The following is a 13,250-nucleotide window of genomic DNA, read 5'->3' on the forward strand; positions in this document are numbered from 1 at the left end:
TTGTGCATGTTTCGGGGTCAAAAATGCGATCGTACAAATCGGAAAAATAATAATAATAATAATTTCTACAAAAACAACAGGGACTTCGCAGCGGTCGCTGCTCAGGCCCTAATAATAATAATAATAATAATAATAAAAGTAATAATATTTTCTACAAAAACAATAGGGACCTCGCAGCCGTCGCAGCTCGGGCCCTAATAACAATTTCTAGAAAAACAATAGGGACCTCGCAGCGGTCACTGCTCGGGCCCTAATAATAATAATAATAATAATAAAAATTTCCACAAAAACAATGGGGACCTCGTAGCGGTCGCTGCTCGGGCCCTAATAATAATTTCTACATAAACAATAGGGACCTCGCCGCGGTCGCGGCTCGGGCCCCAATAATAATTTCTACACAAAGTCCATTGTGGTGACCCGCCCCCTTTTAATAAATTCAAAATGGCCGACTTCCTGTAAAACCTAGCTCATTGCTCCAAGAGACTTTTTTGTAGGTCTTGGTCTTATACATACAGTGAACCCTCGCTACTTCGCGGTTCACCTTTCGCGGGTTCAGTGCTTCGCGGGTATAAAAAATATTCGGGGGCATTGTAGTTTCGCCGAGCGGCACGACGGGGCGCTGGAGCGGTTAGACGGCCGGCGTGCGCCGAAGAAGAGCGTGGGCGAAGAGAAGAGTGGACGAAGAAGAGCACGTTCCCCCGGACACGATCGGTGGCGACGTTTCGCGCGGTTCGGACCGTACCAGAGCTCCGGCCGGCGTGCGTGGCAGTTAAGCCGTAGAGGAGCACCTTCCCCGGGCACGGGCGGTGCCAAGCGGCCCCTAAGTTTAACCGAATGGAAGCTCCGGAGGAGGAGGGCATGCTCGCGTCACAGTAAGCCGAAGAGGAGCACCTTCCCCGGGCACGGGCGGTTCCAAGCGGCCCCTAAGTTTAACCGAATGGAAGCTCCGGAGGAGGAGGGCATGCTCGCGACACAGTAAGCCGAAGAGGAGCACCTTCCCCGGGCACGGGCGGTGCCAAGCGGCCCCTAAGTTTAACCGAATGGAAGCTCCGGGGGAGGAGGGTGGGCGTGTGTCACAGTTAAGCCGAATTGGAGCACCTCTTCCGCCCGGGCACGAGCGGAGCGCGAAGCTGTCAGTTATGAATGAATAAATGAATAAATAAATAAATAAATAAAGAATGGCACCTTTCATTTCACAGCGCACACCAGACGGCGTACCAGCAGGTAAAAGTCTGAGTAATTAAATAAATACAAAAAGAATGGCTGGGGAATAAAAAAATAATACGTTTTAATAATAATTTGTTTTTTTTGTTATAACATGAATTTCACTCTCTCTCTCCCCGTATATATATATATATATATATATATATTTATATATTTATTATATATATTGTATTTTTTTTTTAAGCATTTTTGAAGGTGCGCCGCTACTTCGCGGATTTTCAGTTTTCGCGGGTGGTCTCGGTCCCCATTAACCGCGATAACCGAGGGTTCACTGTACTCCATAAAATTTACAAAAAGCGAGGTGAAACACTCAACCAGGGCTGCTCTGCATGTTGTGCTGGGCCACCTGGAACAACAGCGGAGCTATGCAAGGATGCTCTTTGTGGACTTCAGCTCGGCATTCAACACGATCATCCCAGACATCCTCGTCACCAAACTGGACACTCTCGGCCTCCCTGCCCTCACACGCATCTGGATTAAGGACTTTCTGACCAACAGACCCCAGACTGTGTTGCTCGGCCCCTACACGTCCTCCACCCTCATGCTGAGCACCGGTTCCCCCCAAGGATGCGTGCTGAGCCCTGTCCTGTACGCCCTCTACACCTACGACTGCAGCCCGGCCCACGGCAACAACACCATCGTCAAGTTTGCTGACGACACGACAGTGGTCGGTCTGATCTCGGAAGGTGACGAGACAGCCTATAGAGAGGAGGTAGGGAGACTGACAACTTGGTGCAAGGACAACAGACTGCACCTTAACTCTGCTAAAACAAAGGAGATTGTCGTCGACTTCAGGAGGAACAAGACGCTGCCGCCCCCCCTCTGCATCGAAGGCGTGTGTGTGGAGAGGGTCCACACGTTCAAGTTCCTGGGAGTACAGATCTCCGATGACCTTTCTTGGAGTCACAACACCACAGCAGTGGTAAAGAAGGTCCGCCAACGTCTGCACTTCCTGAGAGTCCTCAGGAAATTCAACCTGGACAGGAAGCTGCTGCTGGCCTTCTACCACTCGTCCATCGAGAGCCTGCTGACGTACTGTGTCTCCACCTGGTACAGCGGCTGCACTGAGGCGGACAGAGTGAGGCTCCAGAGGACAGTCAAAACAGCGCAAAGGATTATTGGCTGCCCTCTCCCCTCGCTGTCGGACATCTACACCGCCCGGTGCCTCAGAAGGGCTCTCAACATCGTCAAAGACAATACCCACCCAAACTCACACCTGTTCGACCTGTTGCCCTCTGGCAGGCGCTACAGATGCATCAAATCAAGGACCAATAGACTGAGAAACAGTTTCTTTCCGAGAGCCATCTCCATACTGAACTCTCACACACACACGAGACCACCCTAACCTTGCAAAACAGCATTGTGATGTGTTTCTATATGCCCTATTCAGTACTGAATTCCATTGCACTGTCGTATTTATTTATCTAATTTATATATTGTCTGTATTATTGTTGTATTGCACTGGAGAGGGGAGCCCTCTAATCTCGTTGCACACTTGAGTACAATGACAATAAAGGGATTTCTATTTCTATTCTATTCTTTTTTTAACTTTTCTCGAGGGCCATGGCGAGCCATTTCAAAAAAGCTGCACAACTAACGTATAAAATATTGATAAATTTGCTCTGCCTGATGTGTGTGTAAAGTTTCACGAGTTGTCGTTCATATTTAGAACCTCATAATCAGCGTTGTTTTATTGCCGAACAGTGCAATGCCACTCCCACAACTTTTCACGAAAAAGGATGAATTTCGTATTGTGACATCCTCATGGCCGAAACAGTCATCCGAGCATATATGAGGGCGACCTTGTTGAGTTGCACGGAGAAAAACATCCAAGAAAATAACTTGTATTAGCTTTTACCAGTTGGTGGCGCTACTACTACGATGAAAAATAAGTTGGTAGATGTCTTCAGGGCTGAAGTATCCTCAAATGTGTACAACTTCGAGAAGATAGGATCATCTGAGTCATGTTGCCGGAGCTTTTGTTGCCACAAAGTACAATCGGATTTTTCAGCACCGTAATAGCCACGCCTTTTGCCAAAACGTCACAAAATTCGGCACAGAGTAAGATCATTGTCTTGAGTCTTTTCTGACTAATTTTCAGTCGGATTCGTCAAAAGGGCACCGTGCAGTACGTGAAAATTAAAATAAAAACAAATTTTTGATTCCACTTGGCGGCGCTGTGTGTATAACAAAATAATAACATTAAGATGTCTTCAGGTCGGGACGTTTTATTTACAGGTGAAGGTTTGGATTTTTAGGAGCATGTGCAGGGGCGTTATTAAGCATTCATTTATTTGTATTAGGTTCATTTTGTCTTCTTATTATTGATATTTGACTGATTCATTAAAAGCAGACAATTATGTTTTAGGTTAATTTTTTACCTGACATGTTTCGGCGAGTCTTTCGCCTTCTTCAGAGTGTCGCATGATGGTGTCTTGAGACCCGTCTTTATCAGCTGATGTTCCATGAGGGTGTGACTTACCTGTCAAAAAAATGAAAAATCAGAGCAGTAAAAGAACAAGCACAACATGAACATTACAAATCAGCAATCACTGACCACTGCAAAAGGGAAAACCACATCATGGACCGGGAGAAGGGCAGGGTCATCCGCACCGAAGAGAACAAACAACAGCGCTGGATCAGAGAGGCCATTGAGATCTGCAAGCGAGGCATAAAAACCATGAACAGAGACAAGGGAGCCTTCATCCTCTCTACCACCTGGAGCAGCATCTTGGCGGAGTGAACGGACAGCGGGGGGCGTGACTTGCCTTCATTCTTGTGACAGGTAAGTCACGCCCTCATGGAACATCAGCTGATAAAGACGGGCCACAAGACACCATCATGTGACACTCTGAAGAAGGCGAAAGACTTTCGTATTGTGACATCCTCAAGGCCTAAACACTCATCCGATCAAAAATAAGTTGGCAGCCGTCTTCAGGGCCTGAATATCCTCAAATGTGAAAAATTTCGAGAAGATGGATCATCTGAATCATTTTGCAGGAACTTTTGTTGCCACGGAGAATAATCAGACTCTGCGGCACCGTAATAGCCACGCCCTTCGAAGGAAAGTCACAAAAATAGGGATAGAGTAAGATCAATGTCTTGAGTCTTTTCTAGCCAATTTTCAATCGGATTCGTTAAAAGGGCACCGTGCAGGACGTCAAAATGTAAAAAATGATATTGATTGGCGCAAGGTGTATAACAGAATATAAACATATAGATGTCTTCAGGTACCGACTCTTGATGTACATGTGAAGTTTTGGATTTTTAGCAGCATGTGCAAGAGAGTTATTAAGCATTTTGTCCATTGCGGCGAAGGAAATCTTAAGTGAAAACTTCGAAGCCCCGCCCCCGTCATATAGTATTTCGGAAACAAAAAATTTTAGCCCCAGTGTTTGTCCCAGGTCTTAAGATGCTACAGACAGAATTTTAAGGCAATCAGATGAAGCCTTTAGGATCAGGGTGCAAAAGAATGACCCCTGTAAACATGCAAAAAAGGGCAAAAGTCGGACTTTCAAAAATTCATAACTCACTTCCTGTTCATATTAGACGTTAAAATATCAAATTTTTCGCCATGCCCGATGAGACTGCCAAGTTTGGTGAATTTTTGTGCATGTTTCGGGGGTCAAAAATGCAATCGAACAATCGGAAAAATAATAATAATAATAATTTCTACAAAAACAACAGGGACTTCGCAGCGGTCGCTGCTCAGGCCCTAATAATAATAATAATAATAAAAGTATTAATATTTTCTACAAAAACAATAGGGACCTCGCAGCCGTCGCAGCTCGGGCCCTAATAACAATTTCTAGAAAAACAATAGGGACCTCGCAGCGGTCACTGCTCGGGCCCTAATAATAATAATAATAATAATTTCCACAAAAACAATGGGGACCTCGTAGCGGTCGCTGCTCGGGCCCTAATAATAATTTCTACATAAACAATAGGGACCTCGCCGCGGTCGCTGCTCGGGCCCCAATAATAATTTCTACACAAAGTCCATTGTGGTGACCCGCCCCTTTTAAGTAAATTCAAAATGGCCGACTTCCTGTAAAACCTAGCTCATTGCTCCAAGAGACTTTTTTGTAGGTCTTGGTCTTATACATACAGTGAACCCTCGCTACTTCGCGGTTCACCTTTCGCGGGTTCAGTGCTTCGCGGGTATAAAAAATATTCGGGGGCATTGTAGTTTCGCCGAGCGGCACGACGGGCGCTGGAGCGGTTAGACGGCCGGCGTGCGCCGAAGAAGAGCGTGGGCGAAGAGGAGAGTGGACGAAGAAGAGCACGTTCCCCCGGACACGATCGGTGGCGACGTTTCGCGCGGTTCGGACCGTACCAGAGCTCCGGCCGGCGTGCGTGGCAGTTAAGCCGTAGAGGAGCACCTTCCCCGGGCACGGGCGGTGCCAAGCGGCCCCTAAGTTTAACCGAATGGAAGCTCCGGAGGAGGAGGGCATGCTCGCGTCACAGTAAGCCGAAGAGGAGCACCTTCCCCGGGCACGGGCGGTTCCAAGCGGCCCCTAAGTTTAACCAAATGGAAGCTCCGGAGGAGGAGGGCATGCTCGCGTTACAGTAAGCCGAAGAGGAGCACCTTCGCCGGGCACGGGCGGTTCCAAGCGGCCCCTAAGTTTAACCGAATGGAAGCTCCGGAGGAGGGGGGCATGCTCGCGTCACAGTAAGCCGAAGAGGAGCACCTTCCCCGGGCACGGGCGGTGCCAAGCGGCCCCTAAGTTTAACCGAATGGAAGCTCCGGGGGAGGAGGGTGGGCGTGTGTCACAGTTAAGCCGAATTGGAGCACCTCTTCCGCCCGGGCACGAGCGGAGCGCGAAGCTGTCAGTTATGAATGAAAAAATGAATAAATAAATAAATAAATAAAGAATGGCACATTTCATTTCACAGGGCACACCAGACGGCGTACCAGCAGGTAAAAGTCTGAGTAATTAAATAAATACAAAAAGAATGGCTGGGGAATAAAAAAATAATACGTTTTAATAATAATTTGTTTTTTTTGTTATAACATGAATTTCACTCTCTCTCTCCCCGTATATATATATATATATATATATATATATATATATATATATATATATATTTATATATTTATTATATATATTGTATTTTTTTTTTAAGCATTTTTGAAGGTGCGCCGCTACTTCGCGGATTTTCAGTTTTCGCGGGTGGTCTCGGTCCCCATTAACCGCGATAACCGAGGGTTCACTGTACTCCATAAAATTTACAAAAAGCGAGGTGAAACACTCAACCAGGGCTGCTCTGCATGTTGTGCTGGGCCACCTGGAACAACAGCGGAGCTATGCAGGGATGCTCTTTGTGGACTACAGCTCGGCATTCAACACGATCATCCCAGACATCCTCGTCGCCAAACTGGACACTCTCGGCCTCCCTGCCCTCACACGCATCTGGATTAAGGACTTTCTGACCAACAGACCCCAGACTGTGTTGCTCGGCCCCTACACGTCCTCCACCCTCATGCTGAGCACCGGTTCCCCCCAAGGATGCGTGCTGAGCCCTCTCCTGTACGCCCTCTACACCTACGACTGCAGCCCGGCCCACGGCAACAACACCATCGTCAAGTTTGCTGACGACACGACAGTGGTCGGTCTGATCTCGGAAGGTGACGAGACAGCCTACAGAGAGGAGGTAGGGAGACTGACAACTTGGTGCAAGGACAACAGACTGCACCTTAACTCTGCTAAAACAAAGGAGATTGTCGTCGACTTCAGGAGGAACAAGACGCTGCCGCCCCCCCTCTGCATCGAAGGCGTGTGTGTGGAGAGGGTCCACACGTTCAAGTTCCTGGGAGTACAGATCTCTGATGACCTTTCTTGGAGTCACAACACCACAGCAGTGGTAAAGAAGGTCCGCCAACGTCTGCACTTCCTGAGAGTCCTCAGGAAATTCAACCTGGACAGGAAGCTGCTGCTGGCCTTCTACCACTCGTCCATCGAGAGCCTGCTGACGTACTGTGTCTCCACCTGGTACAGCGGCTGCACTGAGGCGGACAGAGTGAGGCTCCAGAGGACAGTCAAAACAGCGCAAAGGATTATTGGCTGCCCTCTCCCCTCGCTGTCGGACATCTACACCGCCCGGTGCCTCAGAAGGGCTCTCAACATCGTCAAAGACAATACCCACCCAAACTCACACCTGTTCGACCTGTTGCCCTCTGGCAGGCGCTACAGATGCATCAAATCAAGGACCAATAGACTGAGAAACAGTTTCTTTCCGAGAGCCATCTCCATACTGAACTCTCACACACACACGAGACCACCCTAACCTTGCAAAACAGCATTGTGATGTGTTTCTATATGCCCTATTCAGTACTGAATTCCATTGCACTGTCTTATTTATTTATCTAATTTATATATTGTCTGTATTATTGTTGTATTGCACTGGAGAGGGGAGCCCTCTAATCTCGTTGCACACTTGAGTACAATGACAATAAAGGGATTTCTATTTCTATTCTATTCTTTTTTTAACTTTTCTCGAGGGCCATGGCGAGCCATTTCAAAAAAGCTGCACAACTAACGTATAAAATATTGATAAATTTGCTCTGCCTGATGTGTGTGTAAAGTTTCACGAGTTGTCGTTCATATTTAGAACCTCATAATCAGCGTTGTTTTATTGCCGAACAGTGCAATGCCACTCCCACAACTTTTCACGAAAAAGGATGAATTTCGTATTGTGACATCCTCATGGCCGAAACAGTCATCCGAGCATATATGAGGGCGACCTTGTTGAGTTGCACGGAGAAAAACATCCAAGAAAATAACTTGTATTAGCTTTTACCAGTTGGTGGCGCTACTACTACGATGAAAAATAAGTTGGTAGATGTCTTCAGGGCTGAAGTATCCTCAAATGTGTACAACTTCGAGAAGATAGGATCATCTGAGTCATGTTGCCGGAGCTTTTGTTGCCACAAAGTACAATCGGATTTTTCAGCACCGTAATAGCCACGCCTTTTGCCAAAACGTCACAAAATTCGGCACAGAGTAAGATCATTGTCTTGAGTCTTTTCTGACTAATTTTCAGTCGGATTCGTCAAAAGGGCACCGTGCAGTACGTGAAAATTAAAATAAAAACAAATTTTTGATTCCACTTGGCGGCGCTGTGTGTATAACAAAATAATAACATTAAGATGTCTTCAGGTCGGGACGTTTTATTTACAGGTGAAGGTTTGGATTTTTAGGAGCATGTGCAGGGGCGTTATTAAGCATTCATTTATTTGTATTAGGTTCATTTTGTCTTCTTATTATTGATATTTGACTGATTCATTAAAAGCAGACAATTATGTTTTAGGTTAATTTTTTACCTGACATGTTTCGGCGAGTCTTTCGCCTTCTTCAGAGTGTCGCATGATGGTGTCTTGAGACCCGTCTTTATCAGCTGATGTTCCATGAGGGTGTGACTTACCTGTCAAAAAAATTAAAAATCAGAGCAGTAAAAGAACAAGCACAACATGAACATTACAAATCAGCAATCACTGACCACTGCAAAAGGGAAAACCACATCATGGACCGGGAGAAGGGCAAAGTCATCCGCACCGAAGAGAACAAACAACAGCGCTGGATCAGAGAGGCCATTAAGATCTGCAAGCGAGGCATAAAAACCATGAACAGAGACAAGGGAGCCTTCATCCTCTCTACCACCTGGAGCAGCATCTTGGCGGAGTGAACGGACAGCGGGGGGCGTGACTTGCCTTCATTCTTGTGACAGGTAAGTCACGCCCTCATGGAACATCATCTGATAAAGACGGGCCACAAGGCACCATCATGTGACACTCTGAAGAAGGCGAAAGACTTTCGTATTGTGACATCCTCAAGGCCTAAACACTCATCCGATCAAAAATAAGTTGGCAGCCGTCTTCAGGGCCTGAATATCCTCAAATGTGAAAAATTTCGAGAAGATGGATCATCTGAATCATTTTGCAGGAACTATTGTTGCCACGGAGAATAATCAGACTCTGCGGCACCGTAATAGCCACGCCCTTCGAAGGAAAGTCACAAAAATAGGGAAAGAGTAAGATCAATGTCTTGAGTCTTTTCTAGCCAATTTTCAATCGGATTCGTTAAAAGGGCACCGTGCAGGACGTCAAAATGTAAAAAATGATATTGATTGGCGCAAGGTGTATAACAGAATATAAACATATAGATGTCTTCAGGTACCGACTCTTGATGTACATGTGAAGTTTTGGATTTTTAGCAGCATGTGCAAGAGAGTTATTAAGCATTTTGTCCATTGCGGCGAAGGAAATCTTAAGTGAAAACTTCGAAGCCCCGCCCCCGTCATATAGTATTTCGGAAACAAAAAATTTTAGCCCCAGTGTTTGTCCCAGGTCTTAAGATGCTACAGACAGAATTTTAAGGCAATCAGATGAAGCCTTTAGGATCAGGGTGCAAAAGAATGACCCCTGTAAACATGCAAAAAAGGGCAAAAGTCGGACTTTCAAAAATTCATAACTCACTTCCTTTTCATATTAGACGTTAAAATATCAAATTTTTCGCCATGCCCGATGAGACTGCCAAGTTTGGTGAATTTTTGTGCATGTTTCGGGGGTCAAAAATGCAATCGAACAATCGGAAAAATAATAATAATAATAATTTCTACAAAAACAACAGGGACTTCGCAGCGGTCGCTGCTCAGGCCCTAATAATAATAATAATAATAATAATAAAAGTATTAATATTTTCTACAAAAACAATAGGGACCTCGCAGCCGTCGCAGCTCGGGCCCTAATAACAATTTTTAGAAAAACAATAGGGACCTCGCAGCGGTCACTGCTCGGGCCCTAATAATAATAATAATAATAATTTCCACAAAAACAATGGGGACCTCGTAGCGGTCGCTGCTCGGGCCCTAATAATAATTTCTACATAAACAATAGGGACCTCGCCGCGGTCGCTGCTCGGGCCCCAATAATAATTTCTACACAAAGTCCATTGTGGTGACCCGCCCCTTTTAAGTAAATTCAAAATGGCCGACTTCCTGTAAAACCTAGCTCATTGCTCCAAGAGACTTTTTTTGTAGGTCTTGGTCTTATACATAAAGTGAACCCTCGCTACTTCGCGGTTCACCTTTCGCGGGTTCAGTGCTTCGCGGGTATAAAAAATATTTGGGGGCATTGTAGTTTCGCCGAGCGGCACGACGGGCGCTGGAGCGGTTAGACGGCCGGCGTGCGCCGAAGAAGAGCGTGGGCGAAGAGGAGAGTGGACGAAGAAGAGCACGTTCCCCCGGACACGATCGGTGGCGACGTTTCGCGCGGTTCGGACCGTACCAGAGCTCCGGCCGGCGTGCGTGGCAGTTAAGCCGTAGAGGAGCACCTTCCCCGGGCACGGGCGGTGCCAAGCGGCCCCTAAGTTTAACCGAATGGAAGCTCCGGAGGAGGAGGGCATGCTCGCGTCACAGTAAGCCGAAGAGGAGCACCTTCCCCGGGCACGGGCGGTTCCAAGCGGCCCCTAAGTTTAACCAAATGGAAGCTCCGGAGGAGGAGGGCATGCTCGCGTCACAGTAAGCCGAAGAGGAGCACCTTCGCCGGGCACGGGCGGTTCCAAGCGGCCCCTAAGTTTAACCGAATGGAAGCTCCGGAGGAGGCGGGCATGCTCGCGTCACAGTAAGCCGAAGAGGAGCACCTTCCCCGGGCACGGGCGGTGCCAAGCGGCCCCTAAGTTTAACCGAATGGAAGCTCCGGGGGAGGAGGGCGGGCGTGTGTCACAGTTAAGCCGAATTGGAACACCTCTTCCGCCCGGGCACGAACGGAGCGCGAAGCTGTCAGTTATGAATGAATAAATGAATAAATAAATAAATAAATAAAGAATGCCACCTTTCATTTCACAGGGCACACCGGACGGCGTACCAGCAGGTAATAGTCGGAGTAATTAAATAAATACAAAAAGAATGGCTGGGGAATAAAAAAATAATACGTTTTAATAATAATTTGTTTTTTTTGTTATAACATGAATTTCACTCTCTCTCTCTCTCTGTATATATATATATATATATATCTATATATATATCTATATATATATATATTTATTATATATATTGTATTTTTTTTTAAGCATTTTTGAAGGTGCGCCGCTACTTCGCGGATTTTCAGTTTCCGCGGGTGGTCTCGGTCCCCATTAACCGCGACAACCGAGGGTTCACTGTACTCCATAAAATTTACAAAAAGCGAGGTGAAACACTCAACCAGGGCTGCTTTTTTGAACATTTCTCGAGGGCCATGGCGAGCCATTTAAAAAAAGCTGCACAACTAACGTATAAAATATTGATAAATTTGCTCTGCCTGATGTGTGTGTCAAGTTTCACGAGTTGTCCTTCATATTTAGAACCTCATAATCAGCGTTGTTTTATTGCCGGACAGTGCAATGCCACTCCCACAACTTTTCACGAAAAAGGATGAATTTCGTATTGTGACATCCTCATGGACGAAACAGTCCTCCGAGCATATATGAGGGCGACCTTGTTGAGTTGCACGGAGAAAAACATCCAAGAAAATAACTTGTATTAGCTTTTACCAGTTGGTGGCGCTACTACTACGATGAAAAATAAGTTGGTAGATGTCTTCAGGGTTGAAGTATCCTCAAATGTGTACAACTTCGAGAAGATAGGATCATCTCAGTCATGTTGCCGGAGCTTTTGTTGCCACAAAGTACAATCGGACTTTTCAGCACCGTAATAGCCACGCCTTTTGCCAAAACGTCACAAAACTCGGCAGAGAGTAAGATCATTGTCTTGAGTCTTTTCTGACTAATTTTCAGTCGGATTCGTCAAAAGGGCACCGTGCAGTACGTGAAAATTAAAATAAAAACAAATTTTTTATTCCACTTGGCGGCGCTGTGTGTATAACAAAATAATAACATTAAGATGTCTTCAGGTCGGGACATTTTATTTACAGGTGAAGGTTTGGATTTTTAGGAGCATGTGCAGGGGAGTTATTAAGCATTCATTTATTTGTATTAGGTTCATTTTGTCTTCTTATTATTGATATTTGACAGATTCATTAAAAGCAGACAATTATGTTTTAGGGAAATTTTTTACCTGACATGTTTCGGCGAGTCTTTCACCTTCTTCAGAGTGTCGCATGATGGTGTCTTGAGACCCGTCTTTATCAGCTGATGTTCCATGAGGATGTGAATTACCTGTCAAAAAAATGAAAAATCATAGCAGTAAAAGAACAAGCACAACATGAACATTACAAATCAGCAATCACTGACCACTGCAAAAGGGAAAACCACATCATGGACCGGGAGAAGGGCAGGGTCATCCGCACCGAAGAGAACAAACAACAGCGCTGGATCAGAGAGGCCATTGAGATCTGCAAGCGAGGCATAAAAACCATGAACAGAGACAAGGGAGCCTTCATCCTCTCTACCACCTGGAGCAGCATCTTGGCGGAGTGAACGGACAGCGGGGGGCGTGACTTGCCTTCATTCTTGTGACAGGTAAGTCACGCCCTCATGGAACATCAGCTGATAAAGACGGGTCACAAGACACCATCATGTGACACTCTGAAGAAGGCGAAAGACTTTCGTATTGTGACATCCTCAAGGCCTAAACACTCATCCGAGCAAATATAAGGTAGATTTTGTTAACCTGCCCGGAGAAAAACATCAACGAAAATAATTTGTATTTGTTTTAACCAGTTGGTGGCGCTACCACTGCGATCAAAAATAAGTTGGCAGCCGTCTTCAGGGCCTGAATATCCTCAAATGTGAAAAATTTCGAGAAGATGGATCATCTGAATCATTTTGCAGGAACTTTTGTTGCCACGGAGAATAATCAGACTGTGCGGCACCGCAATAGCCACGCCCTTCGAAGGAAAGTCACAAAAATAGGGATAGAGTAAGATCAATGTCTTGAGTCTTTTCTAGCCAATTTTCAATCGGATTCGTTAAAAGGGCACCGTGCAGTACGTCAAAATGTAAAAAATGATATTGATTGGCGCAAGGTGTATAACAGAATATAAACATATAGATGTCTTCAGGTACCGACTCTTTATGTATATGTGAAGT

Source organism: Idiotropiscis lumnitzeri, unplaced genomic scaffold (genome assembly GCF_059441095.1).
Source record: "Idiotropiscis lumnitzeri isolate Australia: NSW breed Sydney's pygmy pipehorse unplaced genomic scaffold, RoL_Ilum_1.0 HiC_scaffold_39, whole genome shotgun sequence".
Taxonomy (NCBI): domain Eukaryota; kingdom Metazoa; phylum Chordata; class Actinopteri; order Syngnathiformes; family Syngnathidae; genus Idiotropiscis; species Idiotropiscis lumnitzeri.